General features: G+C 46.8%; 1 protein-coding gene across 4 annotated transcripts in view; it reads right to left on the bottom strand.

Annotated features, from left to right (window-relative positions):
• The window catches only part of ADORA2A (adenosine A2a receptor), a 53,159-nt gene that overhangs the window by 25,568 nt on the left and 2,423 nt on the right, over nucleotides 1–25,168 (bottom strand). For 2 of the 4 annotated variants that reach the window (XM_039505852.1, XM_039505850.1), the window contains exon 1: nucleotides 12,328–12,520. The exons of 1 other annotated variant lie outside the window; for it this stretch is intronic. The gene's annotated coding sequence lies outside the window, so the exon portion shown is untranslated. Of the gene's footprint in view, nucleotides 1–12,327; nucleotides 12,521–22,396; nucleotides 22,472–25,168 lie in introns of those variants that run through there. One more of the 4 variants, XM_039505851.1, reaches the window with a different exon arrangement.

The following is a 25,168-nucleotide window of genomic DNA, read 5'->3' on the forward strand; positions in this document are numbered from 1 at the left end:
AAATGGAAGGGGAAGCCAAACACAAACGATACAGTAAGGCTGTAGTATGAATGCACGGGTCCCCTCAGGAGGACTGAGTATCTGCCCCTTCTCAGGGTAGTTAGGGAGAAACAGACAGCAAAATGAACTATAGCAAAGGGGCAATCCCATTAAGACCACCTCAGCCCATAGAGCCAAAATATGCAATTTTACCTCATCTTCTAACAACTGCAGCCATCCACTAAAAGTTGGTACTGCCCAGCCACCTCCAGAGTGGTTCCATCTTTGTACAGTTACATAACCACTCCCATGTTCCCTCTGAATCTTCCCTCTCCACCTGCGTTAGTTACCTTGGACCCCAGCTAGACAGGCAGCTGAAAAAGACAGTTACCTTTTCCATAACTGGTGCTCTTCGAGATGTGTTGCTCATGTCTATTCCACAATAGGTGTGCGTGCTCGCCACGTGCACTGGTGCCGGAAGATTTCCTCTAGCAGTACCCGTAGGGGAGCGCCCCAGTGACCCCTGGAGTGGTGCCTCCATAGTGTGGTATAAGGGGCACTGCATGCTCCTCCCACCCTCAGTTCCTTCTTGCCAGACAACTCCGACAGAGGGGAAGGAGGGCGGGATGTGGAATGGACATGAGCAACACATCTCGAAGAACGCCAGTTACGGAAAAGGTAACTGTCTTTTCTTCTTCGAGTGATTAATCATGTGTATTCCACAATAGGTGATTCCAAGCTATATCTGTTGGAGGTGGGTAGGAGTTCACAAATTCTCAGGACAGAGCACAGCCCTGATGAACCCGGCGTCATCCCTGGTCCGGGAGACGATCGCACAGTGCGAGGTGAACATGTGAACTGAAGACCATGTGGCAGCCCCACAAATGTCCTGAATGGGGACATGGGCCAAAAAGGCAGCCGACGAGGCCTGCGCCCGAGTCGAGTTCGCCCTCACAATTGGTGACAGAGGGATTCCCGCCAGGTCATAACAGGTACGGATGCACAAGGTGATCCAGTTGGAGAGTCGCTGAGTGGAGATCAGCCAACCTTTCATGCGCTCGGCCGAGGCGATGAACAGTTGGGAAGACTTTCTAAACAGCTTAGTCTGCTCCAGGTAGAAAGCCAAAGCCCGTCTCACATCCAGCGTGTGGAGGCGGCGTTCCACACTAGGCGCATGGGGCTTGGGGCAGAGGACCAGTAGAAAAATGCCCTGATGCATGTGATAGGTGGAGATCACCTTCGGGAGGAATGAAGGGTGTGGGCGGAGCTGGACTGTATCTTTATGAAACGCCGTGTAGGGGGCTCGGAGGTCAGGGCCCTGAGCTCCAAGACCCGCCTAGCCGACGTGATTGCAACCAGGAAGGCCACCTTCCACGAGAGGTGTGACCAGAAGCATGTGGGTAGAGGCTCAAATGGGGGCCCCCATGAGATGGGCCAACACCAGATTTAGGTCCCACTGTGGGACAGGGGGCCTAACATATGGGAAGATGCGATCTAACCCCTTAAGGAATTGGCCAGTCATAGCATGGGAGAATACCGTGTGGCCCTGCACCGGCGGATGGAAGGCCAATATGGCCACCAGGTGCACCTTGACTAACAAGGGCGCCAGGCCCTGGGCTCTAAGGTGAAGGAGGCAGTCCAGAATAAACTGGATCGGAGCAGCCACTGGGAAATTCCCCGCTCATCAGCCCATCTGGAAAACTGAGACCACTTTGCCAAGTAGGCTCGGCGCATGGAGGGCCGCCTGCTTTCTAGGAGGATGCGCTGAACTCCTTCCGAGCATGTCCTTTCCTCCCAACCTAACCATTGAGCAGCCACGCCGTGAGGTGAAGAGCCACAAGGTTGAGGTGGAGGAGACGGCCCTGGTCCTGGGAGAGCAGGTGCAGGCGGGACAGCAATGGCCATGGCGGGGTGACCGCCAGGCCCGCAAGGGTCCCATACCAATGCTGCCTGGGCCATGCCGGGGCAATCAGAAGTACCCGGGTCTTGTCTGTCTTTATCTTTTCCAGGACCTTGCCAATCATCAGGAATGGGGGAAAGACAGAGAAACTGGCCTGAACAGGACAAGAGAAAGGCATCGGAGAACATGAGCCATGACGTCCTTCTCATGGACACTGTGGAGGCCATGGACCGCGCAGCCATGTCCACTGCATCCGAAGCCGCCTGCAGGGTTGCCCTGGCAGCCGCTGTACCCTCCTCCACCAGCGCTTTGAACTCCTTCCTGTCACACTCCTGAAGGGAGACCTCGAACTTGGGCAGAGAGCCCCACAGATTAAACCCAAGAGAGCCTGATGGCTCGCCACCCGTAACTGAAAGCTCGAGGATGAATACATTTTTCTTCCAAAAGAGTCCAGCCTCCTTGAATCTTTATTTTTAGGGGTGGGGGCTGGCTGGCCCTGCCGTTCTCTGTGGTTGACCGACTTGACCACCAGGGAGTTAGGAGCAGGGGGGTGTACCCTTGCCGGGTACAAAATATTTGCGTTCCACTCTCTTAGAAATGGGGGACAATGAAGCCGGGGTTTGCCACAGGGCATTTAAAATTTTGCCACCCCTTTATGGAGAGGCAAGGCCACCCTCCCCGGTGCCGAGGAGGACAACACGTTAAACAGGGAGTCCGAGGGCTCCACCAACTCCTCAGCTTGGAGATGGAGGCTTGATGTCACCCTTTTTAAGACTTCTTGGTGGGCCCTAAAGTCCTCCTGCGGGACGGAGGGAGGACGGGCCATAATTGCCTCATCTGAGGAGGGTGAGGAGGCCAGCACGGTACTTTGGGTGTCTACCAACACCGGAGGGTCCACCACCTGGTCGGTCTCCGGGCACGGTGCCAAGGATGTACATCCCACCAACTCCTTCCTCGGAGGTCTGGAGAGGGAGGCTAATGGTCTTCTGAGGCTCCAGCCACCGAGTGAGCCCCCACCGGGGGCTGCATCGGGGGCCACGGTGCCTACTGGTGCCATTGGGCTGGCGCCACTGCACCTGCTGTGGCAGTGGCGAAGCCGGCTGTTCGTGCTGGCTGGCCCGGCCCATCAATGGACAACTACAAAGGGAGGCCAGGCTGACATACGATCCACTGCTGTCCCTGGACCGGGAGGAGTGGCGGTGCCGGGAGTGATGCCGACCATAGGACCGCAATCCTGACGTGGAGGACTGGTACTATCGGTAACAGCTACTCTGCAATCGGCTCTGGCAGGCGGACCCGCAACAGCGAGACACCAGTGACCGATGCCCGGGGCTGCAGAGGCGGTGCCGTGGCGGTGTCCTGGAGTGGGACGCCGAACAGGAATGACGTTGACGTTTGTGCTGTGAGCAGCTGCGATAGCCCCTCTCAGACAAGGACCTTTGGCGATGTCTGCCTCGGTCCTGTCAGTGTTCGCTCCTCAAGGTGGAGCGGTGTTGAGAATCTCGGTCAGACAGAACCCAACCAGTCTGGTGGAGAATAGCGAGGGCGATCCATGTGGACTTTGCCCTGAACGGTCGCGGGGCTGCAAACGGCATCGGGAACATTCCCTCAACCGAGATCAGTACTGAGCTGGGGGCGACTGCGGGGCCGACATCGGCGGTCCTCCTGGTACCAGCATGGTCATAACATCCTGGGCTGCCTGCAGGGCCTCCGGTGTGGAGGGCATCTGCTAGGGGAAAAACTTCCGGCACTAGTGCATGTGGCGAGCACGCACACCTATTGCGGAATACACACGAGTAATCACTCAAAGAAGAACTTCTGTTAAGTGTCCAAATGAGCCCCATCTGGTTCTGTAAAGACAGGACTAATCAGGGCTTTTTAAGTGACTAGTGACTGGGGCACCTTTGTCTTTGGGTGCCCAACTTGGCTTAAAGTGGCCTGATTTTCAGGAGGGAGATGCTCAGCAGTTCTGCAAATCAGGTGCTTTTAAGGTGTGTCAAACTAGAAACCCAACATCACTGGTCATTTTTAAAAATGTAGACTATAGGTCTTTAACACATTCAAAATGAATGTGTTTCCTTTTTAAAGCCCTCACACTGCATACAACTATAACTATACTGGCCACTGCCAAAGTCAGACTGATAAAATGCCCTCTAGCTGCTGTCTGGCAATAGGATTTTCTAGAGCGCTGCAGAATATGGAGATTGCTGTATGGACTAGACACATATGAACATTACAACTCTCGCAGCAATTTAAGATGCCTGCATCGCTCCTGTGAATCACGTTAAAGAATCACACACCTCTTGGCAACCTTTTATTAAGGGGAACATTTCCTGCTGAAAGTTTCAGAATTCCTCCCAATGTGCCCGAGTGCACTGATCTCAGAGTGAAAATGAAGCTTTTATTACCATGCAATATACGTTTTATTAACCCGCTTCCCATGACTCTTCAGCCTCAGGGACTGATTTGTATCTGGACTTACTTAACACTCAGTTTTCTGAAAATGTCAACAGCCAGTTAAGAGAGGTTCCCAAATAAGTCCCAGAGGCCTGAGCATTCCCCTCCAAGAAGGTCAGTGGTTCTGGTAATGACAAGAAAAGAATAAACATCTACGAATTCTCACCTCCTCACAACCCAATATCTGGGGAGACATGCAAGTGAGAGATGAATTACAAAATGGAATGAATGGGCAACCTGATTTCATCCCAGCTCTACTCCCACGCTACCACTGCAATACCTGTTCTACCCAGATACTAGAGACTTCACTTTGGAAACACTTGGACCCTTCATTATGCCAACAGTTCCTGAAAAAAAAGAGGCGAGAGAAAGGGAAGGAGGTAGAGTGACCAGATGTCCTGATTTTATAGGGACAGTCCCGATATTTGGGGCTTTTTCTTATATAGACGCCTATTACCCTCAGCCCCCGTCCCAATTTTTCACATTTGCTATCTGGTCAGGGCTGTCCCTAGCTATTCTGGGGCCCTCCGCAGCCCCTCCGTGTGGGCATGGGCAGGCCTTCATGGGGTGGGGTGGGGCTGGTTTGGAGGGCGGGGGGAACCACCCACCGGCACTCACCGGCGGTGCGACTGAGGCCGGGCCGCTGCATTTCCCGCCGCTGGTGAGTGCAGGCCCAGCCCTGCTGCAGTCCTCAGGGGAGCGGGGACGGGACTGGGGTGGAGCAGGGGCTGGAGCAGCACGCAGCTGTGCAGGGCACCGGGAAATGTGGTGCCCCAACTTTCCTGGTGCCCTACACAGCTGCGTACTTTGCGTATGGGTAAGGACGGCCCTGCGTCTGGTCACCCTAGAAGGAGGGCATGGTAATGTCACAGCCCAGGAGAAGGAGGACAGATTGGGAGGCTCCAACACTGGCTGAGGCAAGAGACCAAGGGCTGTGTTACTGTCCCAAGTGTGAGAACACAGCAAACCAAAGGGAAACATTCAGAAAGCAGAACAAGCCTGAATCACACTGCACCCTGCTCAGCTTTTCTGCCTGATTCACTTGAATGGGTGAGGAACTGGCCCAGTAAGATATGCAAAGGGTGACCCCCAGCTGAGACCAGCTTAGCACAGTTCCTGCTGCCTCCTTGCGCTCCCAGCTGGAACAGTTTGCTACCTAAGGATCCTGAGGGTCCCAATGAGGCTTGGCTGGGATAACATGCAGGGTATGGACACAGTAAACACAGGCACTGAATGCAGGACTCTGCTAAGCCAGCTTTAGAGTCTAGCAACAAGTTGTCAGATACAACAAGCCTGATCCTGCAAGGTACAGAGAGTGCTTCCTAGGAGATACAGAGCATGGAGTGCACTCAGCCCCTTGCAAGAGACACCCCAGCAAGTCATTTCCCACATCACCAAATTTCTCTGAGACCCCCCGTTCCTCTAACTGTCCTGACCGGCTAGTTCAAGCTTTTGCACTAGTAGGAGCTTGGCCTTCACCTGCACTATCCAGTCCATGCTTGAACCTCACTAGTGACTGGGTCTCGCTCACAGCAAATTGTTCCATTGTCTCAATTTCATTGTTAGTAAAATGTTCCCTAAACAACTCTAAACAAAATGTTCTCTTCATGTTTCAGGGTTTGTTGCATCATCCTGCAACACCTGGAATCGTTCCTCCCTGGCAGTGCTTAATTTGTAATCAGGCCTGCGGACAGAAATGCCGAGCCCCAGGGCCATCCCTGGGGGCAGGGGGGCGGAAGTGGCGAGTGTGTCACTTCCGGGACTGCCCACGTCGGCCTGCAGCGGGGCCCCCCAAAGTGCAGGGCCTGAAGCGGTCTCGCACGCCTAGGCACCCTGCAGCCCGGGCCCCTGGGCAACGGCCCCTTCCCCACCCCCCAGTGAGCCTGTTTGTAATGAAAGAGGTGTCGAGGCTCAAGCAATTTCTTTTACTTTCATAACCAATGTGCAAATCCCAGAGGTGCCGGGACTAGGAACGGCCACGCTCAGAGGTGCCAGGGCTAGGAACGGCCAAGCCTTGGCACAAATTAAGTACCTCACCCTGGCTTTATCTTACTACCTTTCAAATGTTTTACAACTGTTACAACGTCCCACCCTACGCTTGACTAAGCTGAATAAAATCAATTGAGTCACTCTTCACACCTCACCCTCCAGTACTTGTAGCATTTTAGTTATTCCCTTTTGGATTGGGAATACCTTTCTAATTTGTCAATGGATTGTCTTTATTAATAGTAGGTGTCCCAACCCTAGTCACAGAATTCGAAGCATGGCTTCTTCATTGTTTTCATCGGCCACTCCTAGTGAACTTCGCAGCAGAATGTTCATGTTTTGTGCAACAGTATCACCTCAAACTCCCATCTAATTTCTTGCATTCCATCATCCCTAGGCCATTTTCTATATTACTGCTCTCTAACCAACCAACAGGTTCCCAGATAAGGCCCTGAGGAAAGCATCTATATTCAGCACAACACTTAAACACATGCTTAAAGTTAGTTTAAATCCTTTCCTAAATCCAAGCCTTAGAGCATGGCTACACTTGCAGATGCAGAGCGCTTTGAGTTAAACCAGCTTTCGGAGAGCGCAGTAGGGAAAGCGCTGCAGTCTGTCCACACTGACAGCTTCAAGCACACCGGCATGGCCACATTTGTAGCACTCGCAGCGGCATTGGAAGCAGTGCATTATGGGCAGCTATCTCAGCATGTAAGTGACTGCAACATACTTTTCAAATGGGGTGGGGTGGAGTGGAGTGTGACAGGGAGTGTGTTGTGTGTACGTGGGGGGAGAGAGTGTGGGTTTTGGGGGGGCTGAGAGCATGTCAGCATGCTGTCTTGTAATTTCAAACAGCAGCAGAACTCCCCCTCCCCCTCCGCCTCTCTCTCTCACACAGCATTCCACACTAATGGTTGTTTTTTCTCGGAGCAGATAAGCAGCTGGCTGTCAGAAACGGAGCTTTCAAAGGGCATATCTGCATTCCTACAGCGATTCAAAACAATGACAAGAGTGGCCACTTGACTTAAGGGGATTATGGGATGTTTCCAGAGGCTGATCAGAGCGCAGTAATGCAACACCTCGTCCACACTGACGTCCGGGCGTTGTAGCCAAGGTGCAGCAAACGTTATTCCTCTCGCCGAGGCGAGGTACCAGCAGCGCTCTAGCTGCGGAGTCAGAGCGCTCTACATGCCTTGCCAGTGTGGACGGGGAGTGAGCTAGTGCATCCGGGGCTGCTTTAATGCACTGTAACTCGCAAGTGTAGCCAAGCCCTCAGTCTTTTGCCTAGTGAGAGTAGTTCCCAAGTCAGTCTTTATAACAACCTAATTAAATCACAATTCTGTTTGCCCATTTCTCTAAATTCTCGAGATCATTCTGTTTGTGGCTCAGCAGCCCATTTTATAATCTCATCACAGTATGTTTATCTAAACAAATTTGTTTTAACTTTTCAATTCCCACGTGACTATAAAAGGCCTTTATTAAATATCACGTCCACCAAATTCCCTCGTCTACTAAATTTGTAATCACATCAGAGTGCGCTTCCAGGGTGTCTTTATAATTTGTTTTTTATAGAATTAATGCTGTCAATTGCTCATCAGGCTATCTTCTATGGAGTCACCAGTCACAACCCTTATTGTTCACTAATATTTTCCAAGTCCATAGGTTGAACTTGTTATAAGAGATTGAGCAGTTCTACAGTTCTCTCTTCTATTCTATTTCTGTTCCCGACCCCATAAAAACGGATGAAAACGTCGCTAGGCCCAACAGCAAGGATTCTTGGACTGCACAAAACTAATGGGTTTTTCTGGAGGCTGTCAATGGGCATTGGAGAGGGTGAAAATCCAAAACAAAACTCTCCCCAAAGCTCTCATATTTGGTGGCATTTTTTCTCTGCTTGTTTTTATCAAGATTTAATCATAGGGCTCAACCTGAACCTCATTACAAAAGATTAGACTAAACAATAAGAAGAATAGTTGTTAAAAGCTGATTATATTAAAATGTGGAAGCAAGCAGTGGCTGTTATGGAAAACTATTAAAATATCAGCAATAAAAGATGCATATAGAGAAGTTTTGGCAAAAATACTCATTTTGGATCTATACTTCCCTTCCCACGCATTCTGACAGTTTGATACAGTCCAGAAATCTCCTGCAGGGCAGAGGTGCTGGAACAATTTTTATAGTGGGGTGCTGAAGATGGAAGCCATGTATTTAGATTGTTATTAGTATTTCAAGCGCTGAGGTACTGCAGCACCCCCAGCACCTATGCTGCAGGGTTCTAATGCCTTTCATCAAAAGCAGGAAAGTATGTTCCCTTCATCTTTTCTTGGAACTGGGGCTTGATATTTATATGTATATTCCAAGTCCATCCCACTGAATGGGATGAAAGAGACTACCCACCTGCTTTCCATGAACTCATGCTGCCTGGCATATGCAGTTTTTATTTTCTATACACCTGTGTGCATGCAAGTAGCCATTGTTTTATACATACATTTGGGCGGTTACAAACTGTGATTGTTAATTTACAATTTGAGCTACTTGCCACATCAGAAAGGTTCTCTTTTATTTTCATATTATTCAGATACTTTGAATATGTAATCATATTTGTACTGGGTTTCTTTTTTTTTTTTTAAACTGAGATTCAACATAAATGAATTCTTCCACAAATCTAATCCAATTTGAGGATTTCCCATATCCCTGCTTGTCATTCTGCCTAATCCTTTTGCAGGAGGCTGTGACACTCTGATCTTGTAGTTTTCCATTTTAAAGGCAAAACAGAGAGGACTGTGCCCTCTGTATAAGTGCATGTCTCTATTGCATACAGGAAGTTGAATTGGTCAATTACTACAGTTCTTCAATTACCACAAGGCTGGGACTTAAAAGCCTGAAAACAAATACGTTCAAAGACAGTTACCTAATTGATGACCATCTGCTTGGTACAAAAATTTTGGTTTAAATAGTTAATAAAAGTTGCCTTAACTACTATTTACCCAAATGACTCACACTAAGCTTTTTAAGTTAACCCCTTTTGTTTTCTCTGTGTCACACACAGACACACCAGAAAGACTCTGTCAAGCAGCCTCTTCAAAATCATGGTGCTTTTAGGTTGGTAATAAGACAGAGGTGCATTGCACTCGTGGCTTATACCAGTGTTTGTACCGCACAGTGTTCAAAACCAGCGTTAGAGAAACTATGGTGCTTTATAGTGTGATATTTGAAAGGCACCTTGCAGGAGTTCAGCCTCTGCATGTGCCACAGCCTGTGTTTCACTGCTGCTGATGAGGTCTTTCTCCTTACAGAAAGGATGGGCTGAAGCAATCCCACCCATCTCCTGGCTTCTCAATGCCTTGGAATCCCACCAACCACCATCCAGCACCTTGGATTCCCATTATAAACACCCATTTTTCCTTACACCAGACTAGAAGGGATGAACAGAGGAAGCTGTGGCCCTTTTGCTGATAACTTCAGATGATTCAGAAAGCACGAAGTATGGTCCATTCAGAACCACCATAACTTGGATCTCACCCCAGTCACGATCCTCTCCCACTTACTCAGTTACCGGCCATCTCTAGTGACAGCTTCACTAACAACATTTCCATGTACTGAAGCTCAGAGGTCTCCACTCTCAGCAGCTAAAGACGTTGTTGAAATGCTGGACAGCATTGAGCCGACTGTAAATATCACCAAGGAAAAATGAACCACCTCATTTATTTCTGGTGACGTTGTTTATTTTGTTTGATTTCAAAGTTAAACAACTGAAACTCACCAGTGTTAAATGCTATATGCACTTACTGGTATCTGATACTCCTGAGGAAACCACTGTTTCCAGTTGACTAAGAGCACGTACATTCAAGAAGTCAGCAGCAGTGCTGGGTTTGAGGGAAACAAAATTAAGGGCTAGAAGTCTGAGGATGATGTGGGGGGACAAAAGCTGAGAGTTTGAGCCCTGGGTGGCTGTGAGAAGTCAGAGGGCTGGGGGAGCAAAGGGAATTAAGAGCTTAGACTCCAAATTCAAGAGAAATCGGGGGGGGGGGATCAAAAGTTGTGGACATCTAGGAATTCTGATGACAAAGAATTGTCCCAGTCTTGCAGTTGGGGATTTAGGTAAAAAGGGGGAGCGGACAGTTGTTTGCCTTTCCCCCAGTGTTCAAAGGCTGTCCATGGAAGGGCATGCCTGACTGTATTACTATCACCCCAAAGGGAACAGGGATAGATTCAGATTCAACACCCATGCCATCTCGGAAACCAGCACGTGAACTCTACCAGTATCCCTCAGAGGGATGAAAGCAAAAGCTGGATCTACCAGAATCCTGCTGGAACTAGCCAAATTTTGGCCCCAAGAGCTCCAATTCCAACACCCATATAGAGAAGTTGAGGTACTCCTACTTCACCACAAGAGTGTGGATTCTGGCACGTGAGTGCGGCAAAACCTCAGATCCAGTGCATGGAATCTCCTGAGTTTGTCCAACTTCCACCTTCTGCCCCCAAATTCCATGGCATGAACAGAGAACGGGCAGGTGCTCCTACCCTGTCAGATGGTTCCCAACTTGAACCCATTCTAGTGCCTTAAGTTGCACAAAATCCTGGATCTGGCAATTGGATCTTGGCAGGCTTTGGCCCACAAGCCCAACTTATACAGTCTAAGCAGAAGACAAATCTAACCATCCTATTTCTCAGGAAAAATCAGGATCTGTCTGCATCTCAGCCCAACAGAACTGGGAAAATACATAACTAGCTCCTAAATCCTATTGGGTCTGGCCAATTTTCAACCCCAATCCCCCAAATTCTACTGATCTTAATCAGGGGCGGCTCTAGACATTTTGCCGCCCCAAGCACGGTGGCATGCCGCAGGAGGCGCTCTGCCGGTTGCTGGTCCCGCGGCTCCGGTGGACGCCTGCGGGAGGTCCACCGGAGCCACCTGCCGCCCTCCTGGCTACCGGCAGAGCGCCCCCCGCGGCATGCTGCCCCAAGCACACGCTTGGCGTGCTGGGGTCTGGAGCCGCCCCTGATCTTAATACAGAAGAAAAAAATAACTCAGCAGATCTTAGTTCACCAGATCTTGTTACAAACTGACACAGCCCCAGTGAAAAGCGATTGCGTTTGGCACCAGGGTCTTTCTGGAGACAGTGAGCTTTTTATCCCAAACCCAAAACTTAAACCAGCTAAACAGACAAGAAGTGCAGCTACTCCATTTCCACTGTAAAATCCCAAACCCCAATACATTCCTGCTCAACAGCATCACAGACACATTCAGCACCTGGACTCTGCTGGAGTTTGCATTTTTGGCTCCAGGCTCCCAAGTTGTATTGTTAAAACAAACAAGCTGCCGCTACTACCTGACCAGAAAACCCCAGCCTCTGACATACAGCAGGGTTTGAGTCTGGGGCCAAAAAAATACCAATCCAGCTGGATCCAAGGGCCAGATCAGAGTTTTTTACACACTGGGAAGCATCCGAGTCTGGACTGTTTCTGCTGCTCTATTCATGACATGGACTGGAGAAGGAGAGGACTAAAACTTGGGTGGATCTGGCAGGATCCAGGGGCTAGATTTGGTTTTCGGGACACTCCTGCTGGGATGTGCCAGAGTCCAGAATATTTTTTGAGCAGGAGAAGCAGCTTCGATTGTTGTCTAGGCATTGGGAGGTGGGGGGGTGGGGGGCTGGATCCAGGCTGAGGTGGGGCAGCAGGGGAGGCTGCACTTGTTCTCTATTGGAATAGCACAATCTGAGGGCTGGGGGCCAAATAGCATCAGGATTCTTGGATCCAGCCTCTCTCTCTCTGACAGACACACAGACACACACAATCCCACAGACAGACACACACACACACACACACTCTCCCGGCCCCACGCGCAGTGCATCTGCAGGCTCCTCTCCCTGTCTCCGCAATCCCCCAGCACCCCGGCGGTTTGGAGAGCGACGCCCGCGGGGCCGGGGCGGTGGGGGGCGCATGGAAAAGTCCCGGGGAGTGAGTGACTGGGGGGGGGGTCCGCCCCGCACAGCACCCACCTGTCCAGGGGAGGGTGTTTCCTCCGCCCGCCCCACGCGGGCTCTCCGGGGCTCGCCAGCCGGGCTCCGAGCTCCTGCCCAGCCCGCTTTGGTGCTCGCCACCGACCGGCCAAGAAAGTTTCTCAAAGGCCGGGGCTGCTCCCGCGCCGGCAGCTGCGCGCGAACTGGCCGCTCCCCCTCTCGCGTGGCCGGCCACTCGCTCGCCGGCTCCAGGCTGGTGACTGGGTGAAATTCAAACCCACGGACTGAGCCCCGGCGCCGCGGAGCGCGGGGGGTCTCTAGGGCGCCCCCTGGAGGTATCCCGGCCCCAGGCACGCGAGCCCGGCGAGTTCTCCCCGCAGCAGCCACGTTCCAGGCGCTGAAGGACGCGCTGGCCCGGCTGGCTGAGGCACACCGCGCTCTCTGAGCCTGACTTCCTGGGGAGGGCCCGCTTGGGCGGCTCAGTCACACCCTCGCCGCTGGGACCGATTTCACTGACAGAAGAGGGGGGAAAGGAGAAGGATGGAAAAACACGGACCCCGAGGAATCCTATTTCAACACAGTTTGCAAATACGCCATTCTCCCAGGGAGTTGAGCCCACCTAGGGAAAGCTGTCGGGAGCTGAATGGGGTTGGATCTACTGGATTCTAAGATTGACTTCCACCTAAAAACCTAGAGCTAACTTTTCCGGCGGTTTTGAGCCATCCTATCCAATTCTGGAGCTGGGATATCATTTGGCGAAGGGGTGCCAAACAGCCTCTGGAAAGGTTAGGACTCTCCCCATAAAAGTAAACACGCTGCCTTCCACTTTCTCTAGGCAGTCTCACAGCAATGTTTCCCTGCTCGCCTTGGAAAACTGGTGCTGTAAAACAACTTCTCACATTCACCGTGGGAAAGCAAACCCCTGGGTACTCAGGTCACTCCCGCTGTCAAGTTGTTTTGTTGGTGGTTTTTTTAAAAAACTCTTCCTGCTGCCGTTCCCTTCCTCAGCTCCAAATGAAGCTATACCATGTACATTTAACAAGCTATTCTGAACCTTAACACTGTTCTATTAAGTAAGGTGGAGGCAGACATAGCACTTTAAACCCTGATGATGGGAAATCTGAAATAGGATGCAGTGGTCACTGGCCTGATCTAATATCCTCCTCTCTTCTATTCAGCCATCTAGCCAGCACATGCCTACATTTTGCTAATGAGGCAATTTGATTATATAGGTACTAAAAGCAGGGAACATCGATTTTGTCCAGAGATCATTAATAGAGTGTCAATAGTAACCAAATGGATGACAGAAAAGAGCCTCACTGTCTCTTGGGAGGCTTAAAGGCAACCTGTGAAGGTTTGTTTGTAAATTAGGATAAAGTGTTTTGCTGCTTTATGATAGATAAAGAAGGTATGAAAGGTTCTCCCTCTCTCTCGGTTCCTGTTTGTTCTTTACCGTAGAATTATCAGGAAAAAATGGTTGCTTATCTACAGTGACTGTCAGGTGTAGTAGGTGGATTTGTTTTAGGTGTAGACCAGGCCTCAATTCCCTCACAATTGCGAGTCAATGTTGCTGAGGATTCTGAAAGAGGGGATGGAGGATGGGTCCTGGGATGAGGAGTGCCACCTGCCTCAGCTGAACAATTGTAGTACTGCTCTCCCAAACTTGGCACCGGGCGTGGCTGTTTGCCAAAGGTCAGTGGGTCGCAGCTTGGCAGATTTCTGATCTGGGCGCATTCCTGAAGCAGGCAGAGGATGCCACTTGAGCTCTAAGGCTCACGCTGCTCATGTTGGATGAGAGCATTAGACCAGCCAGCAAGATACATTGTGTTACCCATTTCGACATCCTCTGTGAAGAGATGGCCTGACTTTTAGAAAGTGTCAGGTTTCTCACTCCCTGTGGCTCTCCAGTTCTGATCGAGGACTTGGAGGCTCTGTCCTTGGAGAAGTGATGTTTTATGTCTTGAGACTTTCTTCATGTTTGGAGCTATGCTGCAGCTCTGTCTGGCTCAGTGATTTAGTGTCACCTTTATGTGGCACAGGTGCCAGCTTTGCTGCCTGAAGTGCCAGTATGGTTGAGTTAGGGGGAGGGTCTTCGGCACCAGCGTTTTTGGCACCCAGTTGGTATCAAAGTCATTGGTGCTAGCTCTCCTTTTTGCCTTCTTTCCACTTCCAGAAACCCAGTGCTCAAGGAAGCACTGGCCGATGCTGGCTTATCCAGCCTCCCTTTGGTAGCGTTTCATTTTATGTTTGTACAGCACCCAGCACAGGGAGACCCTGATCCTGATTGAGGCCTCTGGATTTTGCGGTAACACAAATAAATCAAATCATATGGGAACACTCACAGAAGCAAGAAAGTCAAGACTCTTACCTCTATAGAGTTTAAGACGGGAAGGGACCATTATGATCATCTAGAGCCTGTCCTTCTGCATAACACACACCAAGGAACCTCTCAATTTCTGCATTAAGCCCAGAGTTTGTGTTTGAGCTATGCCATATCTTCTAGAAAGTTAATTCTAAGACTGAGTGACGGAGAATCCACCGCATTCCTATGTAAGTTGTTCCAATGGTTGATGACCCTAAGTGACAACAATGTGTCTTATTTCTAGTCTGAATGTCTATCTCCAGCTTCCAACCACTGGATGCCTTTTTCAACTAGATTAAAGAGCTGTCTACTATTAGAAATCTCTTCTCCATGTAGGTACTTGTAGGCCATGATTGAGTCACCTCAGTCTTTTTTTGGATAAACTATATAGATTGAGCGCAAGTCTCTCACTATAGAGCATGTTTTCCAGACCTCAGATCATCATTGTAGTTCTTTGTTGATCCCTTTCCAATTTGTTAACATCCTTTTGGAGTGTGGACACTGGAACTGGACACAGTATTCCAGTAATGGTCTCACTAATACCATACACAGGTAATGCCATCTCATTTAGGGATTGTGTTCACCCTCTGAGCTACATATCATACTGGAAGCTTATATTCAACTCTTTATCCACGACTCCAAGTCCTTTTCCGTTGCTGCTTTCCAGGAAGCATCTTTCCTCATCTTGTGTCACTTACATTCTTTGTTTCTAAATATAGGACCTGCCTGTATTAAAACCCATGTTCAAATAAGCCCATTTTACCAAGCAATCCACGTTGATCTACACAACTGACCTGTCTCAATGATTACCACTCCACAAACTTGTGGGTGATTCGCAAGTTTTATCAGATAATTGATAAAGATCTTGAACAGCATTCATCTGGGAACAGGTCCATGGGGACCACACTAAAAACACCTCCATTGGATGACTATTCCCCATTTACAATTGCTTTTTGTAATCTAGCAATATCCATGTACTAGTGGCTACACTGATTTTGAACGGTGTTTTTTTTTAAAATCAGAATCTCATGCAGAACTAAGTCAAATGCCTTACAAAAGTCTCAGTCTATTATAGCAGCAAAGAGTCCTGTGGCACCTTATAGACTAACAGACGTATTGGAGCCTGAGCTTTCGTGGGTGAATACCCACTTCGTCGGATGCATCTAATGAAGTGGGTATTCACCCACGAAAGCTCATGCTCCAATACATCTGTTAGTCTATAAGGTGCCACAGGACTCTTTGCTGCTTTTACAGATCCAGACTAGCACGGCTACTCCTCTGTTATCAGTCTATTATGTCAACATAGTTACCTTTAGCAGCCAAGCCTGTGATCTCCTCAAGAACCAACAATCAATTTGTTTGACAAGACCTATTTTCCATGAAACCATGTTGATTGGCATAAATTATGCCACATCTTTTAATTATTTACTATTTGCATCCCATATTGGCCTTTTCATGATTTTACCTGGGATCGATCTCAGACTAACTGGTCTATAGATTGCCACGTCATCCCCTTTATCCCTTTTTAAATAGTGGGGCATTGGCTTTTTTCCAGACCTCTGGAACTTCCACAGTGTTGCAATGTTTGTTAAAAATCAACAGTAATGGTCCAGATAGCTCATCATCCAATTCTTTTAATACTCTTGAGCACAAGTTATCTAGCCTCACAGATTCAAAGGTGTTTAATAGTTGCTGCTTAACATCCTCTTAGTTATTGCTGGAATAGAAAGTATTTCATTATCACTATGATATGATTCTCTTGTTTCTTCCTGAATACAGAAGAAATACTTGAATACTTCTGCTTTTTCTGATTGTTAATTTTATCATCCTTGTCTAGACCTATCCCATTGTTAGGACTTTGTTTGTTCTCAATCTATTTAAAGAAGCCCTTAAACCCTATTGACCATAAGCTTCTTTTATCAAGTGTCTGCATTTCCTAACTGCAGATCTGTATTAATTGCTATCAGTGTCCCCATTTGTAATTTTTATATTGTTTTCTTCACTTGTCTTCTTAAGTCAGGATAGCTTTTACAGCAAAGAAGCCTTCCTCTGTGACTACAGAATTGTGTTTTCCTGAGCAACTAATAAAGCATCCTTAAATAACTGAGTTATCATTCATATATTTTTGGTTAAATATTTACTCTCCCTCAGTTTTGCCCATCGTTGTTTTAAGCTTTGGGAAATTGGTGTGTGTATGCCTGTGCATGTTCCTGGGGTAGGCACTATATTCTGATTGAACATAGAAAATGGATTTAGATCACAAGCAGTTACACCTTCATTTTTTAGTTCAAGATCCTCTACCCTCTAAAACTAAGAGTAGTAACTCTAGAATAAAATGTTACTGTTAACCTACACACTACTCTTAAATCACAATAGAGACCTTTCAGCTGTAACAACTGACCCAAAGTACTAAAGTCTGGAGGAAACCAGTGTAACATGAATCTTGAAGAAGTTTCCCTCCAAGACAGCAGTGAACTCTGTATAAAGAAACACTGACCTTTGAAATTTGCCATGCAAACTACTCTCTATGATCTACTCTCTGCTTAGTTGATGGATCAACAACAATGTCTTGCTTGGGTAAGTTATTGGAAAAAGTAGTACAAAATAATATAATCAGAAAGAAAACAACTCCTTCCGGCCAGAGAAAGTTTCATCACTCCAGATACTCTGGCTGCAAGGTGGTAGAAAAAACCCACACTTCCGAGTTCTTTTTGCAAAATGTTGAAGTTGCTGTGAGACGGGAGTGAGCATAGACTTTTGCTGAAAGTGTGATCACTCAGCTTGTTTTGATCAGAATAGTGCTTTTGATAAACAGACTTGCATCTGTGGATCCAGAGATATTTGTGGCATTGATAAACACTTGTGTTTGTGCCTTAACATAACCTTTAGTCAGGCGGGAGGTATCAGAGCTATCTAGCGGTTAGAGATATTAGTCGACACAGGAAGTGAACCTGCTAGTTAAACCACTAAGCTAACTCAGCTTTGGGTAAAGTTTGCTCTGACATCCAGCTTCTGGTGGAGAGGTATTCGTATTACAATTGCAAGGCTCAGCAATGGCAAAGGACTGAATGGTTGTGGTCTGTGTCACATACAACTTGTACATGGTAGGCTGCAGGGGTTCTGCTAGAAGATCAGGCTTCTGTATCAAATATGGACTGGCCATAGAGCTACCATCTCAAAGAGATGCACACTAGAGGTGTTCAGTCTAAGGGCTTAGCTACACTCGAAACTTCAAAGCGCTGCCGTGGGAGCGCTTTGAAGTGTGAGTGTGGTCGCAGTGCCAGCGCTGGGAGAGAGCTCTCCCAGCGCTGCACGTACTCCACCTCCCCGTGGGGATTAGCTTGCAGCGCTGGGAGCCGCGCTCCCAGCACTGCGGCACTGTTTACACTGGCGCTTTACAGCGCTGCATCTTGCAGCGCTCAGGGGGTGTTTTTTTCACACCCCTGAGCGAGAAACTTGCAGCGCTGTAAAGCACCAGTGTAGCCAAGGCCTGAGATCCTTTAATGCTCTGCCAGGTATGGCTAAGTTAGGTTAAATAAGGTATGTGACACAGCACCACCTAGTGGCCAACAGAAGAATACAGTTTCACATTCCATTCCATCCCCCGCCCAAGTTTTTCATTTCTACCATTTACAAAATTTATACTATCATGCAGTCTTTGAAGTTCAGTATGGTTCAGGCTGCTGTCCCCCCTTCTTCATGGCTGAACAGTATAATAGAGTTTAGCATTCCATTACAGTCTGGATCTCATATACATCAGTGACCAAAACAAGCTTCTCACTGTAATCATGCTGTATCAGAGATAGGACCAGGGTGTTTTAGAGTTGCTTTGTGACAGAAGATGCTGTAAACCTTACAAGACATGCAGGAATGGACTAAATTTCTTTCCAGTTTTCTTGCTCCTTTCATCAGACAACTTCGGCAACATGTGGCTCTTCTTTTCATTCGTTACCCAAACTGGATCTTCCTGCATCATGACGGACCACATCCAAGCCACGCACATTGGTGGAAATGCAGCAAGTGGATGCATGCATGATGCACACACTGGAAGTGTGTGCAATACACATCTTAAATGCACTCATCGGTGTTTGATATGTAGCTATCAAAAAGGGGTTTTGTATAAATAACTGCTTCCTGAACTGCCTCAAAAAGTAGTGAAAGGCACTTCTTTTGTTAAGCATGACAGGAGCAGTGAATTTTGTCTCAGAGATACGATGAGCTAAGAAAGTGACAGGAAAATATTTGGAACATGAACAACACAGATCATAAAAAATCTCATCACATAATGAGTTTTGGGGAATATTTGGCACAAATTTTCCACAAAAATTCTACCCTAGGATGAGATGTGAAATCTGAAATTTCAGGTGGATTGGTTTGGTTTTGGGGAAGCCTAGGGGAAGGTGGCCTTATAACAAGAAATTTACTCATTCTTTCAAAGGGAAGGTAAAATCTCTTAAAAGTCTTTAATCAATCTTTTGAAACTTCCTGCATTCTTCTGTCCATTGCCACTCCACCTGCAATGACCCCCATCAGTAAGCTCCCACTGCCCCCCACTTACAGAGATGCTCCTGAACCTCCCCTGCACAAACACATTCTGCTTTTTGTCCTCCCCACCACATTTCTTTTTTTAGGGTTGTTACGCTATCCTTCAAGATATACCCCAATCTGCTACTGCTTCTTCATTGTACTTCCCAATGTGTCCCCCATCACTCACCCTTGTAAGTATGCCTGGGGAGTCCCTTAAATCCTCTGTGGCAAGGACCTTTCCCCTTATTTCCCATCAACCAGGAGAAAGCCTCATTTTAAAACATACTGGAATAAAAGTTAGAAGATGCAGGATTTTGCTCTTCTCTCTTTCTGATATTCAGGATTCGAACATTACAGTAAATACTTGTAAGCAATGTTGGGTCAACTGTTTAAAACTGAAATGAGACTATCAAATAAGAAGCAGGTCCTTAAGTTACATATACAAAATGCTTGGAGGAGTGCTTAACACAGGCTCTTGTGCTGCACAACATAGCTAGAGTGACAAACCACCCAAAGGAAATTGCCTAAGTCTAAAGACTTAGACATTCATGGAACCCATTTAAGACTAGGATAAAAGATGACAAAGTATTTACATAATCTATCACAAACAAAGAGAGTAAGCCAGGGTCAAGGAGGACAGCAGACATTTGTTGCAGATGTTCTCAAACAAGAATTCCCAAACACTGCACAATCTCACTGTATCTATCCTACCCTATACCTCATGGCTAGGCACTGGGGATAAGATTTTCTAAAGCCCCATAACCACTTAGGCATTTCTGAAAATCCCATGCCTGGTGTTAAGGTTTCTTCTCAGTTATTTTGTTACTTAATTTTTCTACTGCCCTCTGGCACGTAGTAAAATGGAAAGATGTCATTCAACAGTAAGTTTAGGTGCTGTTTGTGTACTATTAATAGAAAACTAGTTTGAAGCATGAATTACCATATGCATGTCATGGAGCAATAATTATTTGTGCTCTCAGTACACAGAATTCACCTTCGCACAGTAACACAGCTGTTGAAGTTGCAGTGCCCCAGCAGGATGATGTTAGCAGATGATTTTTTTCATACACACCATTTCCATTTTGTTTTCAAGAGCAATGAGAGGGCATCACTTATTAACCAGGATAAGTTCAACTTTACGACTGGCGCTTGGCAACACAGATTTGTAGATACAGACGACAAAACAAAGCCACCCACCGTAACTATTGACCCCCTATCCCACTAGGGATGATTGTGGTCTCCAAATACTGGGAATGTTGATACGTGATGATGGAATGTTATTAGTTCATAAAGTTTTAGTGTCTGGGCAGCTTGTTCCAACATATTATCATTACCCCTTGCCAGCAACAACACTGCCTCAGACCACCCCCATTGTGTTTTATTTTGTTTTCTGGCCTGAGTCTGTGACTCAGCTTTCACCATTTCCAAGAAAAGAACGAAGTCTATTTTCAGAAACTCTATGCACCGAACACCTTTGACTTAACTTAATTGGAGCTGTGGGTATTCAGTACCTCTGAGAATCAGATCCTACAGTGCAGGGGCGGCTCTAGGATTTGCGCTGCCCCAAGCAGGGTGGCACGCCGCGGGGGGCGCTCTGGCGGTTGGCGGTCGCCGGTCCCGCGGCTCCCGTGGATCTCCTGCAGACATGCCTGCAGAGGGTCCGCTGGTCCCGCGGCTCTGGTGGACCTCCCGCAGGCACGCCTGCGGATGCTCCACCGGAGCCGTGGGACCAGTGGACCCTCGGCAGGCATGCCTGCGGGAGGTCCACCGGAGCCACCTGCCACCCTCCCGTGGGACGCCGCCCCAAGCGCGCGCTTGGCGCGCTGGGGTCTGGAGCTGGCCCTGCTACAGTGGGATGTGCCTGGCTCCTTGTGGCCCCCTGTTGGAGGCCCTGCAGTCCTACTACACCGATTCAGAAAAGAGCAGCAAAGGTTGGTCCTCCAGGTCTGGCTATTTCCATGAGGCACCTCTAGGAAATGAGACCCAGCAGGCTCAGCTAAAATGAGCTGCAGGGCCTGAGCAGGTCAGTTCCTGGCTGGGACCAGAGGGTGGAAAAGGGTTCTCCTCTTTGGCCAAAGGAGCTTGACTGACTGCATTTACTGGGGGAGAGAGGACCTGAGAAGTGTAACCCTAAGGTAACAGGTAAAAGGAAAGGGAGCAGGTGGTAAGACACCCAGGGAAAACAGCAGCAATTAATTCAGGGAGGGAGTGTGTGGCTGCTGTGGATAGGGATCCCTGGGCTGGAACCAGGACCATTGGCTGGGCCCAGGTTCCTCCACTGGCAAAAGAACCTAAGCCCTGAAAAGAGGACAAGGCTCTTTGGGAAGCCCAAGCTAAGGGCTGAATTTACAGGGCTGAGAGAGGGATGAATAACCTGGTGAGGGCAGATGATTTGTTGAACTGTTATCCCAGAAGGGGCTCATTCTTTTTTTTTTTTTTCCTGACACACCTGGCTGGATGGCTGAGCCACTGAAAGACCACCTAGTAAGGCTGGCAACCTATAGGGGGAGCCAAGAGTAGGAAAAAGATTGCAGTAGCACACCCAGCTGCTAGGAGCCATTCACGAAGAGTGCCCCGTCACACGGTAAAAACAAAATTCATCGGAGGGAACATGCTGTAGGCTTCACCTCTGGCCTGATCCAGTGCCCACTGAAGTCAATGGGAAGACTTCAGTGGGATTGGATTAGGCACCGTAAGTGCATACAGAGCGACTTAATACTGTACTTGAAAAAGTTTAAGTGCACTGCAGGTTATTTATTTTTGAAAAATATGATCTTGTCAACAGCCTTGTGAAGCTGTCTCCAGACTCTCAGGATTCAATTTTTTTTCATTTTAGAAGGCTTAACTTTCAGTCTTCTGGTGTCAAGAGAGCCTAACATTACTTGCAAAAAGGAGGCATAAACAACTGGGGAATGAGCTATCCACAGCACTGTATAGAAGCACAAATATTTCTCCACAATATCTATTCAGTACAAAATTCTAGCTGGGCAATTTAGATATACACCCCACTGGTTTGTTTAATTTTAGTTTTTAAGAAGATTAAGGAAGCCTCTGAAGATAGGACACCCTGAAGATGGAAGGAATAAGATTTCAGAAAAATAAGATGGAGACCATTTAAAAAAAATCTATTTCATATGCAGAAATTAAGTTCTATAAACAGAATTTAATTAAACCATAGTGACAAGGATGGCAATTGAAGGTATAAGAGCAAATAAAAACCTTATGAACTTGGACTAGACTGGTGGCATCAAGTTGCTCTTTATCTTCGTTTTTGGAAGTCTGGATGGAAACCAGGGATTTTTATAAGCAAGGACATCTGTGGGATAAGTTTTAGAATGAATGTATTTGTGAGAAAAAAGAAGAAAACAAAGTCATTCAACTGGAAATAAACACTCTTCTGATCTTTAACAAGAAGGGGCACTGAGATTATAAATCAGCAGATTTCCCCTTTTTACTATATGGTTCACACAGCAAGCCCTAGTTTACATGGACAGTTTAAGAGCCCTCCAGACATGGCCACTTCCTTTCACAGTCTAATTAAAGGAAAAAATTTGTATCATATTCCACTTTGGACCGGAGAAAAAAGCCAGAATACAAATCAGTTTAAGATGTGGGGAGTAGAATAGTGAAACCAGGCAGAAATCATATGCTGGGTCTACATGAAGATACTGTTGGAAACATAAATTAAGCAGAGCACCATGGAAGAGAGCTACAAGAGGCTAGACTAAGTTACAATGCAATTGCAAGGAAGTGTTGGGAATAACCCTTTCTATGCAGGGAAGAAAGTCAGTTTTCATAACAAACTAAGGTTCTGATCCTGCACTACTGGATCTCAATTTGTAGTATACCCCATCTCAGTCAATACAGGACACATTTTAATATCTGTAAATCTTTATTTCACAAACTTAAGAAGAAAACATCGTAACATTGCCAAATCGAAGGCATATATACTAAATACAAATGCAGAATACATTGTTTTGTATAAAGCAAATGCCCAGATCCTTAGTGGAACTTGCAAAACTAAAAGTACACTATTTCTCCAAAGGCTTTAACTTAAAATTGGATTGCCAGCCTCGGAAGTCCCACTGATTACTGATTTTTGCCTTTCAAACTGGAACCAGGCTTCAGTCTAATTGAAACACATTTTGGATTCCTCCTCTGCTTCCAAGTCTCAGATCCAACTGGAAGGGAAGCTGAGAAAAGATACTATTTTCACCCCACTCAGACTGTAAGGTCAAATCTATGACACAACTATGCACTTAAAGCTCAGACATTTCTTGAAGCCTTTTCAGTTGTATCAATAGAATGTGTGGTTAAGTACGAAGGGGAAGTGCTTTTTGCATAGAACTAGAACTGTTACCCTCATTCAACCCAATCACTGCTAGGGTGATCAGTCATGTTTCAAATGCACACAGAAATAAATAAAACTTAGGAAGAATGCATGGAAAGGCCTTTTTAAAATCAGTTTTCTGTTTTCATGATTGTTAAAAACTATGGAACATTCCAATTCTCTCTAAAGCAGTTATGCCAACTGATAATATTTCAAGCAGTGGTGTCATTATCAAAGTTGTGGGCCACTTTGTAAGCAAATATAATGCTTGTGATGCCAGACTGAAGGAGATAGAATAAGAGAATTTTATTGCTTTCTCAACACAGGGGGTGGAGTGAGTGGGAATGGGACAAGCTTCCCACACTGCTCTGCCAGTTACCTCAAACTGGAATTGAAGGTACCACTTCTAAGGGTCAGAAGACAGTTCAGTGTCCACCCCTTTGGGTGGTGCCAATTAGTGTAATTCTGTGACTTCCTGATGTTGACACCTGCCCACTATTAACTGGATCACCAATTCATTTCATGATGACCAAACCACCTTCAGATAGTCACTACTGGCCTATGCTGGATTTGAATGGGCAATCTAGAGGGGAAATGCTCCATATCCCAGTTAGCAGTCTCATACTTTTAATTTGTATTAACCAATGGGAAAACAAAGGCTTTTTTTTTGTTCAAGCAAACTTTAGCAGATGAAATATGGAAGAGGTGCAGGTTTTAAAAGCAAATCTACATTAAACTAGTAAGAATAGGTTGTAACAAACTGAATATTTAATGATACACATTTTAAAATAGGTTGGAAACACTCATGAAACACTATGTAATTTTTACATGTATAAGTTACTTGGGTATGTTGTCATGCATATGTCCCCCATTTCCTGAAATTCACCTTAATGTAAATACATATTTACCTGAAAGAAGTGAAGCAGAGAAAGAGAGAGAGAATGTGTGTGTGTTATTTTGTGAAGTGGAGTTTTGACCAAACATTAACTGTTCCTTTGTTGCCAATACAGTCTATCCTTTAAAATCTTTGTTCACAACCTGTGTATATGATAGACTGTTAGGGCTCGTTTGCAGCAATAACCGTCTCTTGTGGCATTCTAGCTACCAAACACACGAAGTGCATACAATTAAAATTACACATTATTCACTGGAAAGAGGAAATGCACATAACTTACCACGTTTCTTATCCACAGTGGAGTCACAGTGAGTCATTTTTTAATCTTTTTCCTCCAAAAAATCCAGTTCATATTCTAGCACTATATGCAAAGTTCTCAGTTTAAAATTCAAAAGCATTAGAAATGCACAGCGATTCTAAACCCAGGACATTTCCTTTAGTTCCTATAACAAATACAAACTATTTCTTCAAAAATACTATTAAACAGAAGGATACTCCCTGGGTGAGAGCTTATATTCCAAGTTTCAGCTTAGACTGAATGATTTTGGCCACACTGCAAACCTCTGAAAATGGAGATGACAATGGGAAATAAATTTAACCACAATAAGGGTGCCACAAAATATTCTGTAAGCGACTTGTCCTACTATTGTTCTGCACTCAGAACTTCGTTGAAGTCACTAGGAAATCTGTGTGCAACTCAATGGCAGATACAGCACTGTATCAATTAGGGTCAGGAACCTTTTAAGTGAAAAATAAAGCACTTTAA

This window comes from Mauremys reevesii, linkage group 18 (genome assembly GCF_016161935.1).
Source record: "Mauremys reevesii isolate NIE-2019 linkage group 18, ASM1616193v1, whole genome shotgun sequence".
In the NCBI taxonomy this organism is placed as follows: Eukaryota; Metazoa; Chordata; order Testudines; family Geoemydidae; genus Mauremys; species Mauremys reevesii.